Source organism: Pinus tabuliformis, chromosome 5_2 (assembly GCF_031772625.1).
Source record: "Pinus tabuliformis cultivar Carrire ecotype Pingquan chromosome 5_2, CPIR1, whole genome shotgun sequence".
Taxonomy (NCBI): Eukaryota; Viridiplantae; Streptophyta; class Pinopsida; order Pinales; family Pinaceae; genus Pinus; species Pinus tabuliformis.
Genome location: NC_142306.1, coordinates 25299481 through 25311051, shown reverse-complemented (window position 1 = coordinate 25311051; position 11571 = coordinate 25299481). Strand labels below are relative to the sequence as shown.

Sequence of the window (11571 nt, the reverse complement as noted above, 5' to 3'; positions counted from 1 at the left end):
TGATGTTGGGTCAGAACAACTGGTTGTAACTCTCTTGGCTCTTTCTTGATAATCAATAAAGCTATTCAAGTTTTCCTCCATACTCTTGTGTAATCTATGTTTTGTGCATTTGTATGGTCAATTTACATCTGATCCTAGATTGTTTATGATAATAGATCCATGTTCTCGTATAGTGTTATGCTGCTTTGATTCTACAGGTACTCTGTGAAGCTGGGTATACAAGGAAGCAAGTAGCAAAGGACTATTAGAAGAGAGAGGAATCGAGCAAGGAACCAAGCGCAAGACAGAGTTTGGTCTCCTTTATTCTTCTCTCATCTATCTTTCATAAAGGAAAACAAAAGTAGTTTTACTTTGTTTGTTTCTAAGGTAGCTGCGACACCTTAGTGGGATTAGTAGTTCTGCATAGACACCTTTCCCTGTAACAGCCCTTTCATCAATTCATTTAAGTTTCAGCCTTGTGACCATAACCCCCCGGAACCCAAACACTCTGATTTCTTAGAAGGTGCTAGCAGAGTCCTTAGAGAAACATCTGTCGATCCCTAGTCAACATCGTTTATAGTTGAGACTAGGATGGTATCTGATTGTCTTCGAGCCGCAAACTTGCGTTCCTGATTAATGAAAACATCCTTGGAAAATTCTTTCACAGTGGTCCATCTTTCATAAATCCATGAATTTCACCTCTGACAATGAAATATGCATGCCCCCGACAATCCCTATTAATCATACTCTGGTCCTGAAGGCCAATGCAATAGGACCAAACTCCTATCTCGTTATTCCATGTTAATGTATTCAAAGCATAAAAGCATAATCTTGCTTTGAGCACTCTAATTTTTTCAAAGTAACAATGCCAAAGGTGCGACCTAGCCAATTAAGGCCACGAGCATGCCGTCGACAAAAGGGATGGAAGGGTAGGTGCACACTGAGTAGTCGAACTGAACTTTATGACCAAAGATCCAACTACAAGATTTTTAACTGCAACAACTTAAATATATGCTATTGGAGCTGGAATTACCGCAGCTTCTGGAACCAAACTTTCCCTCGAATGTATCCTCTTTAAGGGATTTAGATTATACTCATTCCAATTACCAGACTCGATGAGCGTAGTATTGTTATTTATTGTCACTACCTCCCCATGTTATGATTGAGTAATTTGCACGCCTGCTGCCTTCCTTAGATGTGGCGGTCGTTTCTTAGGCTCCCTCTCAAGAACCGAACCCTAATTCTCTATCACCCGTCACCACCATGGTAGGCCTCTATCCTACCGTTGAAAGTTCATAGGGCAGAAATTTTAATGAAGAATTTCTAGCACAAGGGTTGTGTGATCCGTCGAGTTATCATGATTCACCAGAGAAGCGAGAAAGTCCCCATTGGCCTTTTATCTGAAAAATGCTTCCCTTTAGAAGAGTTGATACTTGGTGCATGTATTAGCTCTAGAATTACTACGATTATCTGAATAATATGGTACCATAAAAAAAAAACTTATTTAGTGATCCATCCACAGTTTCACAGTCTAAATTAGTTCATACTTAGACATGCATGGCTTAATCTTTGAGATAAGGATATGGCTACTAGCAGGATCAACTAGGTAGCACCCTCCCACTTCAAATGGAATTTTGGGTGCTCTCTTACCAAGATCCAACCTGAACACCCATTAAGTCAAAGAGATATCAAAATATCATGTAAAAATTTATGCCTTGCACCTCTTGCATCCCAAGAAGGAAAAACACACAACATGCCAAGGACATGGAGAACAAATGGGTAGACCTACCGTGTCACAACACACCAAGGCCACTTTAGAGTTTGCAATGATACCCCAACCAACAAGAAAATGAGTGATCACTCACCCACTCCCTTAGAAATACCTCCAAAAACCTCCATGCCCCATAATGAGGCCACCTAGGAGTCCACCCAGATAACAACAATAGTGGTCCTTGATCTCCCAATCACCTGCGGCAGCCCAAATGCAAAGGAAATAAATGGAGAATGACCAACCACACAACCTCTATATTATAAATGAGCCCCAACCATCCCCACCCCACACCGATGCTAGCTAGGAGTCCACCCGGACAGCAGCAATGGCAGACCTCGATCTCCTAATTGCCTATAGTTGCCTCAATGCGAAGGAAAAGGAAGGAAATAAATAGAGGACAACCGAATTCAAATGCTATCTTAGAGAGGTCATACGAACCTCCCCGACCCACATTGATAACACCTACGAGTCCACCTAGATAACAGCAACAGTGGACCTCGATCGGATGATAGCTGATGGTGGCCTCGAAGCAAAGGCAAAGGAAGGAAATACTACAAGATAAACTGAGCTTGTAACCTCCCTTAGAAATTCCCCACAACCCTCCTCATCCTGCACCGATGCCACCTAGGAGTCCACGTGGATAGCAGCAATGATGGACCTATATCACATGATCACCTGCAACAGCCTCAATGCAAAGGCCAATGAAGGAAATAAAAAAATACCAACCAAGCCGAAAACCTCTCTTAGAAATGCCACTCGGCCCTCCCCACCCCGCACCGAGGCCACCTAGGATTTGACCCGAATAGCAGCAGTGGTGGAACTTGATCACTTGACCACCAAAGGCAACCACGATGTGAAGGAAAAGGAAGAAAATAAATTCAAATCAAGTAGTTCACTACACAATAAAAGAACATATCCAAATAGGAGGAGGAATCGGGCAGCTCCACACCCAACGCACCTACATACCTCCAAGCATATCATCGGCGAAAGAGATCCTTTTATTCTTGATCATGATTCTAGAAATTTTTCCATGACCCAATATAAATGGTGACATGACTTAGAATTTGATGCATACATACCTCATCTTGATTATGATTTTATCATCTCTACTTTATTTGATAGCTCTCCTATATTGGTGTAGCCTTTCTTGCTTTATCTACTCTTGCATGTATATCATCCTTTCTTGAATCCCATAAATGGGACTCTCAATGAGACATCTGCCATTATGTATGAAACATCTTTTGAAGATTCTATTAGAGGATCCTGAAGGCCCTTACCTTGCAAATGTTTCTTCCTTTGATGATGGAGGCCTTCTAAGAATTTTAATCACGATGAATCATTTTTTCATTGTGATGCCCTATAATAGGTATGCTCCTTCTATATGAATTTCTTGAGATATATCTATACCATTCTCCTATATTCTAGAAGATATCTTTAACCATGCAATATGTTGTATTTCTATATGCTCGTATATTACTAAAAAATTTGAAATAAGACTTTAAGCAAAGAGGTTGACTTAGTCGTAGTGGAGATCTGGAGGATCTTCCTTTTTCTGCTTCTTGTCTTCTTTTTTTACTTCTTGAGTTCCATGAGCTTCTTCCCTTTTTCTCTTTTTCTTGTTGTCCTTTTTAAGTTTAGGACAATTCCTTTTGTAGCATCCATATTCTTGGCATCCAAATCATTGGACTTTGGACATGTAGTGGTCCCAACCAATTTGTTACTTTCCTTGGCAAAATACATTGAGGTATGCTTAGAAGGGGATATATACATACTCTGATAGAGTTTGAGATGTAGTGAACTTGCTTTCTTCTTAAAGACTTGATGGCTTGCCTTCCTTAGATCTTGATGTTCTTCAAGTTGTTTTCTTCAAATGGACTTTCTTGATGATGAGGTTTGCTTGATGACTTGACTCATAGTGCATGTCCTTTTTGATGATGGTGTGGCTTGATGTAGGTCCATCTTTGATTTGTTCTTCTTGTAGGTGCCTTTATACAAGGCTTTTCTTCTTGCTTTGTAGTCTTCCTTACTGAATTATAGATGGTAGACCTTCTTGTCCTTCATGTGATTGAGATTTCTTGGCTTGATGCTTCAACCTCGTATATGTTCTTGAGATTCCCTTTCCTTGATGTGTCACCTTAGCTCTGATACCATGTTGAAGAATATGGTGCAATGGCTTATAGTAGGATTCTTCTAGAGTTGATAACAATTTGTGAAGCTATTTTACAATTTATCTTGTTAGATTAATCTTCTTCTCTTCTTATTAATGCAGGTGTGTTGGAAGCGAGATCCCCTAAGGACATTTTTGGGGCCAAAATCCCATGTTTAAGTCAAATTTTTGTAATATTATTGTAAAGACTCTGCATTTTTTGGTTGCAAAGCATGAAGGTTTTATGTGTCACAAAGGGTAATCCGCCCTTATTTTTGTAAAGTTAATTCAGCCTTAAGACATCTACCCATGGTCCGCAAATCATGGGATTGTATAAAAAGAGCTAAGCTCTATGTAGTTTGAGGGACACAACATGTAAGAGATTCATAGGCTTAGAGAAAGAAGTCTTAGTCTTGCGTTGTAGCATAGGTAGAGGCTATGTAGCTGAGTGTGCATAGGCTTAGGATAGAAATGCGTAGCTGAGTGCGCGAACCCCTGTAGCTATATGTGCAGGGCGAACAAAGTCTATAACACTTGGAAGATATTAATAAAAGGAGTTATTCTGCAATTTCTGTGTATTTTTTCTATTGATGTGTTTGGATATTGTGTGTATGAATGTCCTTTGTTATGATTCTATGTTGCATGAATGAATACAGTTACATTGAATAATTAAAAGCAATTATGAATATCTGATTACACGGTGATAAACTTAAGTATTCGGAAAAATAAACAAATCACTTAGGGTAATTGAGGAATCTGCACAGTGCACTACCGTAACACTATGAAATTACCCGAGTCCCAGGTTAGGGTTGAACGAAGGTTGATCGTGTACTTCTACGAATGTATTTAAAGCCAGAATAGAGGGCTTGTCTTACAAGCCCTAGAGAGAGATCACCTGGGCAAAGGCAGGGATAGGAGAGATCAAACAACATCACGATCATCTCAGGGTGCAAAAATTTGGTTCCAACATCCCCCCATACTGCTTTGGGTGAGACATCGATCCGCACTCCGCGAGCTGATGACGAAAGGGCCAGTAGTGTAGGGATTTTTTTGGCTATTTAAAGTTGAACCTAGGTCAGGCCCCCTCAAGCCAAGAAATGGTTCTGTTGTCGGGACCAGAATCTCCATAAGAGATGTTGATGTCGAATCACTGGAATCCAACTAAGAAGGAAATTGGAGACTGGTTGGATAGAAAGATCCATGAATTCACAACACAAGAGAACAGTAACATGTGACTGTTAAAGGAACAATGGTTGGACCTGTTATCACTCAGAATTTTTCCCTAGAAGTTATCAGAAGAGCGAAAAGGCCGAGGTAACCACAAACCAATATTTTAAGTATAGGATCTAGCCAATCTATGACTCAAATATTTTAGGCTAGTTCTTAAAGTTTATGGGGTTTTGGATTTGTATTGGAAGTTGGATGGTGGAATCCTTAAATAGATGGATAGAATGATGTCTTTTTCTATTGGGCTATGGAGTCAAAGAAGGGTAGCAGAAATGGGATTAGCTCATTAAAGGGAGTGTTCAAAGGGCAAGCTAGCAGAGGGAAATACAGGTTTTTAGATATGAATGGGTGAAATGGTCTTAACTAGGGTGAGAGAGCACTTAAGAATTCTCAAACTAGGATTAAAATGAGGAACAAAGGATGATCATGAGAAAAGGGAAGTTAATAATCCTTTACTATAGACCAGAGGGAAACTACCTAAACTAAGGAGCAATCAAGAATTCCTTAACCTGGATAATTTAGCAGAAAACATAAAAAATGCATAATAGTTAAAACAGAGTGAAATGAAGCAAGTTTTGAGATATCATTCCATATTATAGCATTTAGATTTTAGATACATTTAAGATTATGGAGAAACTTTTAAATAAAAATGACAACAAAAAAGAATATACTTGTTTGTATTTCGCACTACATATGAATCCAGTGAAATGTCTTTTCTTTATTCATTAATCCATCTTGTTGGTCCCAACAATGATACAATAGCTTACAGTCTTTGATCAAGAAAACTATATAAATGTCTAAGAATCCACCCTACATACTTCAAATTGTGAAGTATTTATACAAAAAATTATTACAAAATATCTCAAAATAACTTGAGATTTAATATAGGAAATACAAATATATTCTTGCAAGAAGATACAACTAATGAATTGTTTCATGTTGTCCCTTCTATTATGGTTCTACTGGCCTTTATTGTTGAAGTGTTAGCCTCTTGTTTTGTCTTGCAGTTGTGGATTTTCATGCTAGAGTCTTCTTTACCTTCATCTTTCAACTGATACTCTTTAACCCTGATACTCTTTGACCCTAATGTGTTGTTTTTACCTGTTTTACCTAGTTGTTTTGGTTTTACTGTGTAGTAAATTTATCCTAGTAAATACATCATTATCTCCAACCATTCTGCATCAAGTAATTTTACACTTACCATTTTCCTGTATATTTCATTAGCTTCAGTATACTTTGCAAAATTGGCCTTGGTGAGGAATAAATGTTTGATCTCATGCTCCAAGGAAAACAAGTTCTCAAATGTGTTTTACAACACTTTACGTGTTGGAAATTCTTTTATGGATGAAGAGCTGGCTTCATCTTTTGCTAAGTTACTATGTGAGCCTAGTATAATAGTCTAATTGTCTCATGAGTTTGTCATTGACAACCATAGGACTGGGCAGACATTTCTCCCTTAAAATATGGAATTTAGCCATGAACATAGTTGTTGAGGAAGTGGATGAGTCTATTGGCATCCTCTAGCTTATCTTCCAACACCTCCTTCACTTTCTAGATATATTCTGTAGCTATCTTCATTAACTCTGTTTGTTCAAAAATAACTTGAATTGAGGGCCAAATATCCTTGAAGGAGTCAATGATATTGGCCCACAACATTTCCTTGGTTTGCCCAAGTGGTTTCTCCAGCATTAAGTCTTTCTCTAAGACTTTGATCCTTTCACTCATTCTTTGGGCTTTTTGTGCTTCTTTCTACTTCAGTTGGATAAGATTACAGTCTGTTTCCAAACTTGCAACATTTTCTCTTAACCTGTTCATTTCAGTAGCCTAGATATACATCTATTCCATGGCTTTGACTAGTTCTGCTACTTTCTCTCTTGATGCACCTACCGGTGATGTAGACTTTGTTATTTCTGGAAAGGCTATTGCAAGTGGAGTTGTAAGTGCCAAATATGCTGCTAGTGTGGATGGAACTATTGTGGAGACTGTGGGGATAACATTTGTTGAAGAAGTGGCCACATCTGCTTTTTTTAATTGGATCAAAGCATCTAATTCCTTTACAGTTTCTTTTAGTTGATCATTCAGATTCAAGACCAAGTCCATGAAATACTCATGTTTCGTTTGATTCTCAATGACTTCTAGAGTTTGAGGATGTTTCAGCTGGGGTATTTTCAATTTCCTCTTAAGCGTATCAATATCATCATTTTTCTTATTAATAAGTTTCTCTGTAGCTTTTATGTCCTTTAGATTGTGTCCCAATTCAATCACTAAGTCCTCTAAGGACTTGATCCTTGTATCCTTGGCCTATGAGGAGGCCTTATATAACTAAAATTATGCTAAGATGTTTTTCAGAGAGTTCTGATGCTAATGGGAAGCTATGGCTTTACCTGTCAGGGTGGAATATATCATCTTTCCAGCGTATTTGTGTAGTTCAATCTGGTCTATGAGATGAATATCCCTTGATAATACTTCAAAATCCACCTTCTTAAAATCTGATGTTGTCTTGGCTTGCTGAGATGTGGGTTAGAAAAAAGTCATCTCCAGCTTTCCTTCTTTAATTTCAAAGGTTGACATTAGCCTTGTTTGATTGGTAGGATTCAGCTTCAGGTACTGAGAATATGTTTGGTCCTTAAGCATCTCATTTCTAGCTTTGATTTCTCTATATCTTTCCTTGATACCTTGGTCTTCGTCAGCAGGAATTCTGAAGGAAGACACTTCAACACTAAGTTTCCTTTCCAAGTGATGTGGAAGGCTCTTGCATGCCTCCAAATGGAGTGGTATTCCTACTTCTTTCTGCTTCTATATTTGTGACCTCAACTGAGTCTTCAGTATATTCCTACTCAGAGGCTAGATTTAGCCTTTACCTCTTGTTTGATTCCTGCTGTGAATTAGAGGTGGAAATTCCTAAAGTGGAAGCCCCTTCTCTATTTATTTTTGGGATATTCTCCTCATTCTGAGGAGTCTGCATAACTGGAGGGGTACTCGTGGTTCTTTCTTGTTCTTCTAGTACTGGTAGAAAAGAGTTGTCATCAAGCTGATTTTCTAAATCAATTAGAGAATTCTCTACGTCTACTCTGGTGATGTCTTGGTATACTAGGGTACCCTCCACCCATTTTGTTTGATTTACATATGCTTCTATTTTAGGTATGGGATGGTCAATGAAATATCCTAGCTTGATCTTTTCTCTCTTCTTTGTGATGAATTCCAAAGGGTCATATCTCCAAACAAAACTCATTTGGAACTTCATTTTCTGTAATATCAAATCTGTCTCTTTGCTAGCCTCCTTAGAGTTGCATATGAAGGGGCCTAGTTGGTCTTTTATCTTGAAATAAGCCTTCTTATTAGCATTGACAAAGTTGACTTCATCTACATTGATGATTTGTCTATAATATTCTAGGGCAAACAACCTCATGGGGAGGTATCTTGGAAACTTATATGGTGCAAGAATGCAACCATATATCATGATTTCTGTATGGTTCTTGTAAAGGTACCGTCACCCACTTTGGTGTGTTTAGACAATTGAAGGACTCTCTTTATTTTTTGACTGATTCTAGGAGGAGGGATCCTAGTCAACATTACCATGACTTGATGTACAAATGAATCAATAAATTCAGAATAAGAGTATGGAGACTAAGATTGGTGGATCAATGGGGTCCAAATAATGACTGACCTAGGCTAACCTTTGGCCTCTAGCTTCTGAAGGGTGAATGGGATCTTATCACGTTAGTAATATAAGAACATATGGTATAAACTGAAGAATACTTGATTCTAAGGAATTTCTCATGCATCCTATCAGCTATAAATTAGGCATAGTCATAAATGAAAGCAGGAGGCTATCTTGGAGTGTAGATGGACATGAATCCAAGGATTAACTCATCTATGTATTCACTAGTGGTGTACCCAAAAATGTAGGATATCATGGCTACAATATTCTAGACCCATGGGGAAAAATAGCAGCTACATATTGGGGGGAGTCCTTAGGGATGTGTTTCTATTCTCTAATGAAGGTTTGGAATAGTTGGGCCAATTTTGTAGAGATAAGTTTAGGATACAAGTCCAACAAGTCTCCAATTGAGTGTAGGGTTAGGTTTGGCCCTAGTTGGAGCTACAACATTTCATTAATAGACTCAACAGTGATGGTGAAAAGGACCTTCTAATCATGAGACATGATAGTTCTGGGACTGGGGACATCCCAAGCATAGCACATATGAACATCTCAGCAAAAATGTGGATTTGGGGGAACTGGTACATGGGAAAATTTGACTCCCAAAGGCCCATTTCATCAGCATGATTCAGGAACCTATACCTACTTTGGCAATGTACTTCGAGCGGGGACTCTTGGGTAGAGGTATATTTTATTTGGAAATCTTTATAATCTAAAGGAAGGTGGTCCAAGTCTAAGTGAGGTGTAGTCATGGGCCTTAAATCGATTGCAATTAGGGAAGCCATACTTAGTTCTTGTGGATTTGAGTGTGGGGGATGATTTAGATTTTTTAGGGCAATCGAGGTTTTGCAATTGTTTATCACTAATAGTCTTAAAATTTAAGTAAATTTGATTTTTTTGCTTAACTAACAGTGTCCACGAGGTTGAATTGACTTGGAATTTGGCAATGGAGTTGGAATTCCACAGATAAATACCTGGAATTTGGGCGAAATTGATTGTAAATGGGTGGTTGATGGCAGCTGCAGAGGTTCATGCATGTTACAGATCCATTTGGGAAATCAACCCTAACCTACATATTAGTACTATTAGGGCCCATAAAACACTAATTCAGTGGTTACATGCCGTAAAGAAGTCAACCATCAGAATGCCTAACTTCCTAAGAAGTTCTATGACTGAAATCATCCAAAAATTGCCTCTAAGAAGGTCAGTGCAGGAAGGCCTTCATTAGGGTGCACTATAGTGTAGTCCATACACTGATAGGGTGCTATGCAACACACTTGAGCCCTCTTTGGCCTGCGCTGGGCGAATTGGAGTGAAACTGCATTGGGGTTTGGGAATATTATTATCCATTAGATGCATCTAGAATTTTCCCAAGTTTATCTACTCCTTTGGGATCATATTTGGATGACGTAGGGAGTTAAGGAACATCAATCCATTAATCACTTCCTCCATGGAACTAAATCCTAAGTTTGGGAGGTCATTCATTATCACCATTTATGGCATAACTTCCTTCATTCACCTATAAAAATACCACTCATCTAAGTGATCATGGGCTGGAAGTCATTGAATTATAGGGAGATGTTGTTAGTATGAGACTTCAGTTGATTCCAAGTATTGTAATGATGTCAAAATATCTTGCTTGTTATGAGGAGAGGATGGGATTGAACTGGAGGAGTGATGATAAATCAAGCAAATTGGGTTGTAACTCTTCCTTTTACTAATAGTGTTCAAATATTTTTACATATGCTTATGTTATTCATTGATGCTTTCATATGTGTACTATCTACTTGATTCCATACTATGTTTAATCAACAGATCATTATCATATGCTTTGATTAGTTTTTGTCTTCTATCTATGTGTAGGTACTCTTCAATCAGATTAAGTATGGAAAGGAGTGAAAGAATTGGTCAAGGGAGATAAGTAGTAAGTGAAAGCGACAAGTAGGCTTCTTTACCTCTTATTTAATATATTGGTCATAGAAAAGTATAGAATGCTTTGAACCGTTGTTCTAGACTTAGCTACTAGTCTAGGGGTTTAAGCGTTTATCCGTAGACACTAAAACTTCCCAAAACAAATTGGTGACTCCACTGGGGAGTGATAATCCATCTTAGTAGCTTATCAACCTCTTAAGGCATTTCTAGATATTGTACTTGTGGTCATTGATTGAATTTCAGTCTTCTTTCACTGAAAATTAAGCCAAAACTGTGTCAAAATTACCTTGAAAATGGCTTGCTATCACCAGTGCAACCCAATGAAGGACACAGTACACTACAATGCACTTCCTGCATAGAGCCAGTGTGCTTCAGCACGCTATCTCTCATTGTTGCATGCACTGATCCCTTGAGGGCTATTTTCCCATATAGGAACTATTATTTTTGCCAATTTTCTCCTGTTTGAATGATTTGCTGATGTTAATGATGTCTTGTCTTTGAAAATAGTTTTTTATCTCCTTACCTGGCCCTACTTAGACTAGGATTGATAAATCTTTCTTATGTATTTACTTTCTCATTTTCAATCTATAGTCGAAAGTTAGTTTTTGGTTGATTGACCTTTGTCAAAAGAAAGTGTTGTAAGATCGTCTTTTCCTTCGAAAGTTGAATTGTTGTAAATTCTTAATTCATGAAAGATCGATTGATTGATGTGTGCATATGATTGGTATTTTCATTGAAAGTGTCATAATTCCTCATTTCTTTGAAAACAAAAGTGTTGTAAAGTCTTCCTTTCCTTGAAAAGAAATTGTCGCAAAATCGTCATTTTTATGAAAAGAGTTTTTTTGATCGACTGTG

At 38.1% G+C, this 11571-nt stretch overlaps 1 pseudogene; it reads right to left on the bottom strand.

The window, feature by feature from the left end:
• Positions 1–391: 391 nt before the first annotated feature.
• Positions 392–1588, bottom strand: LOC149157459 (18S ribosomal RNA; annotated as a pseudogene).
• Between the last annotated feature and the right edge of the window lie 9983 nt (positions 1589–11571).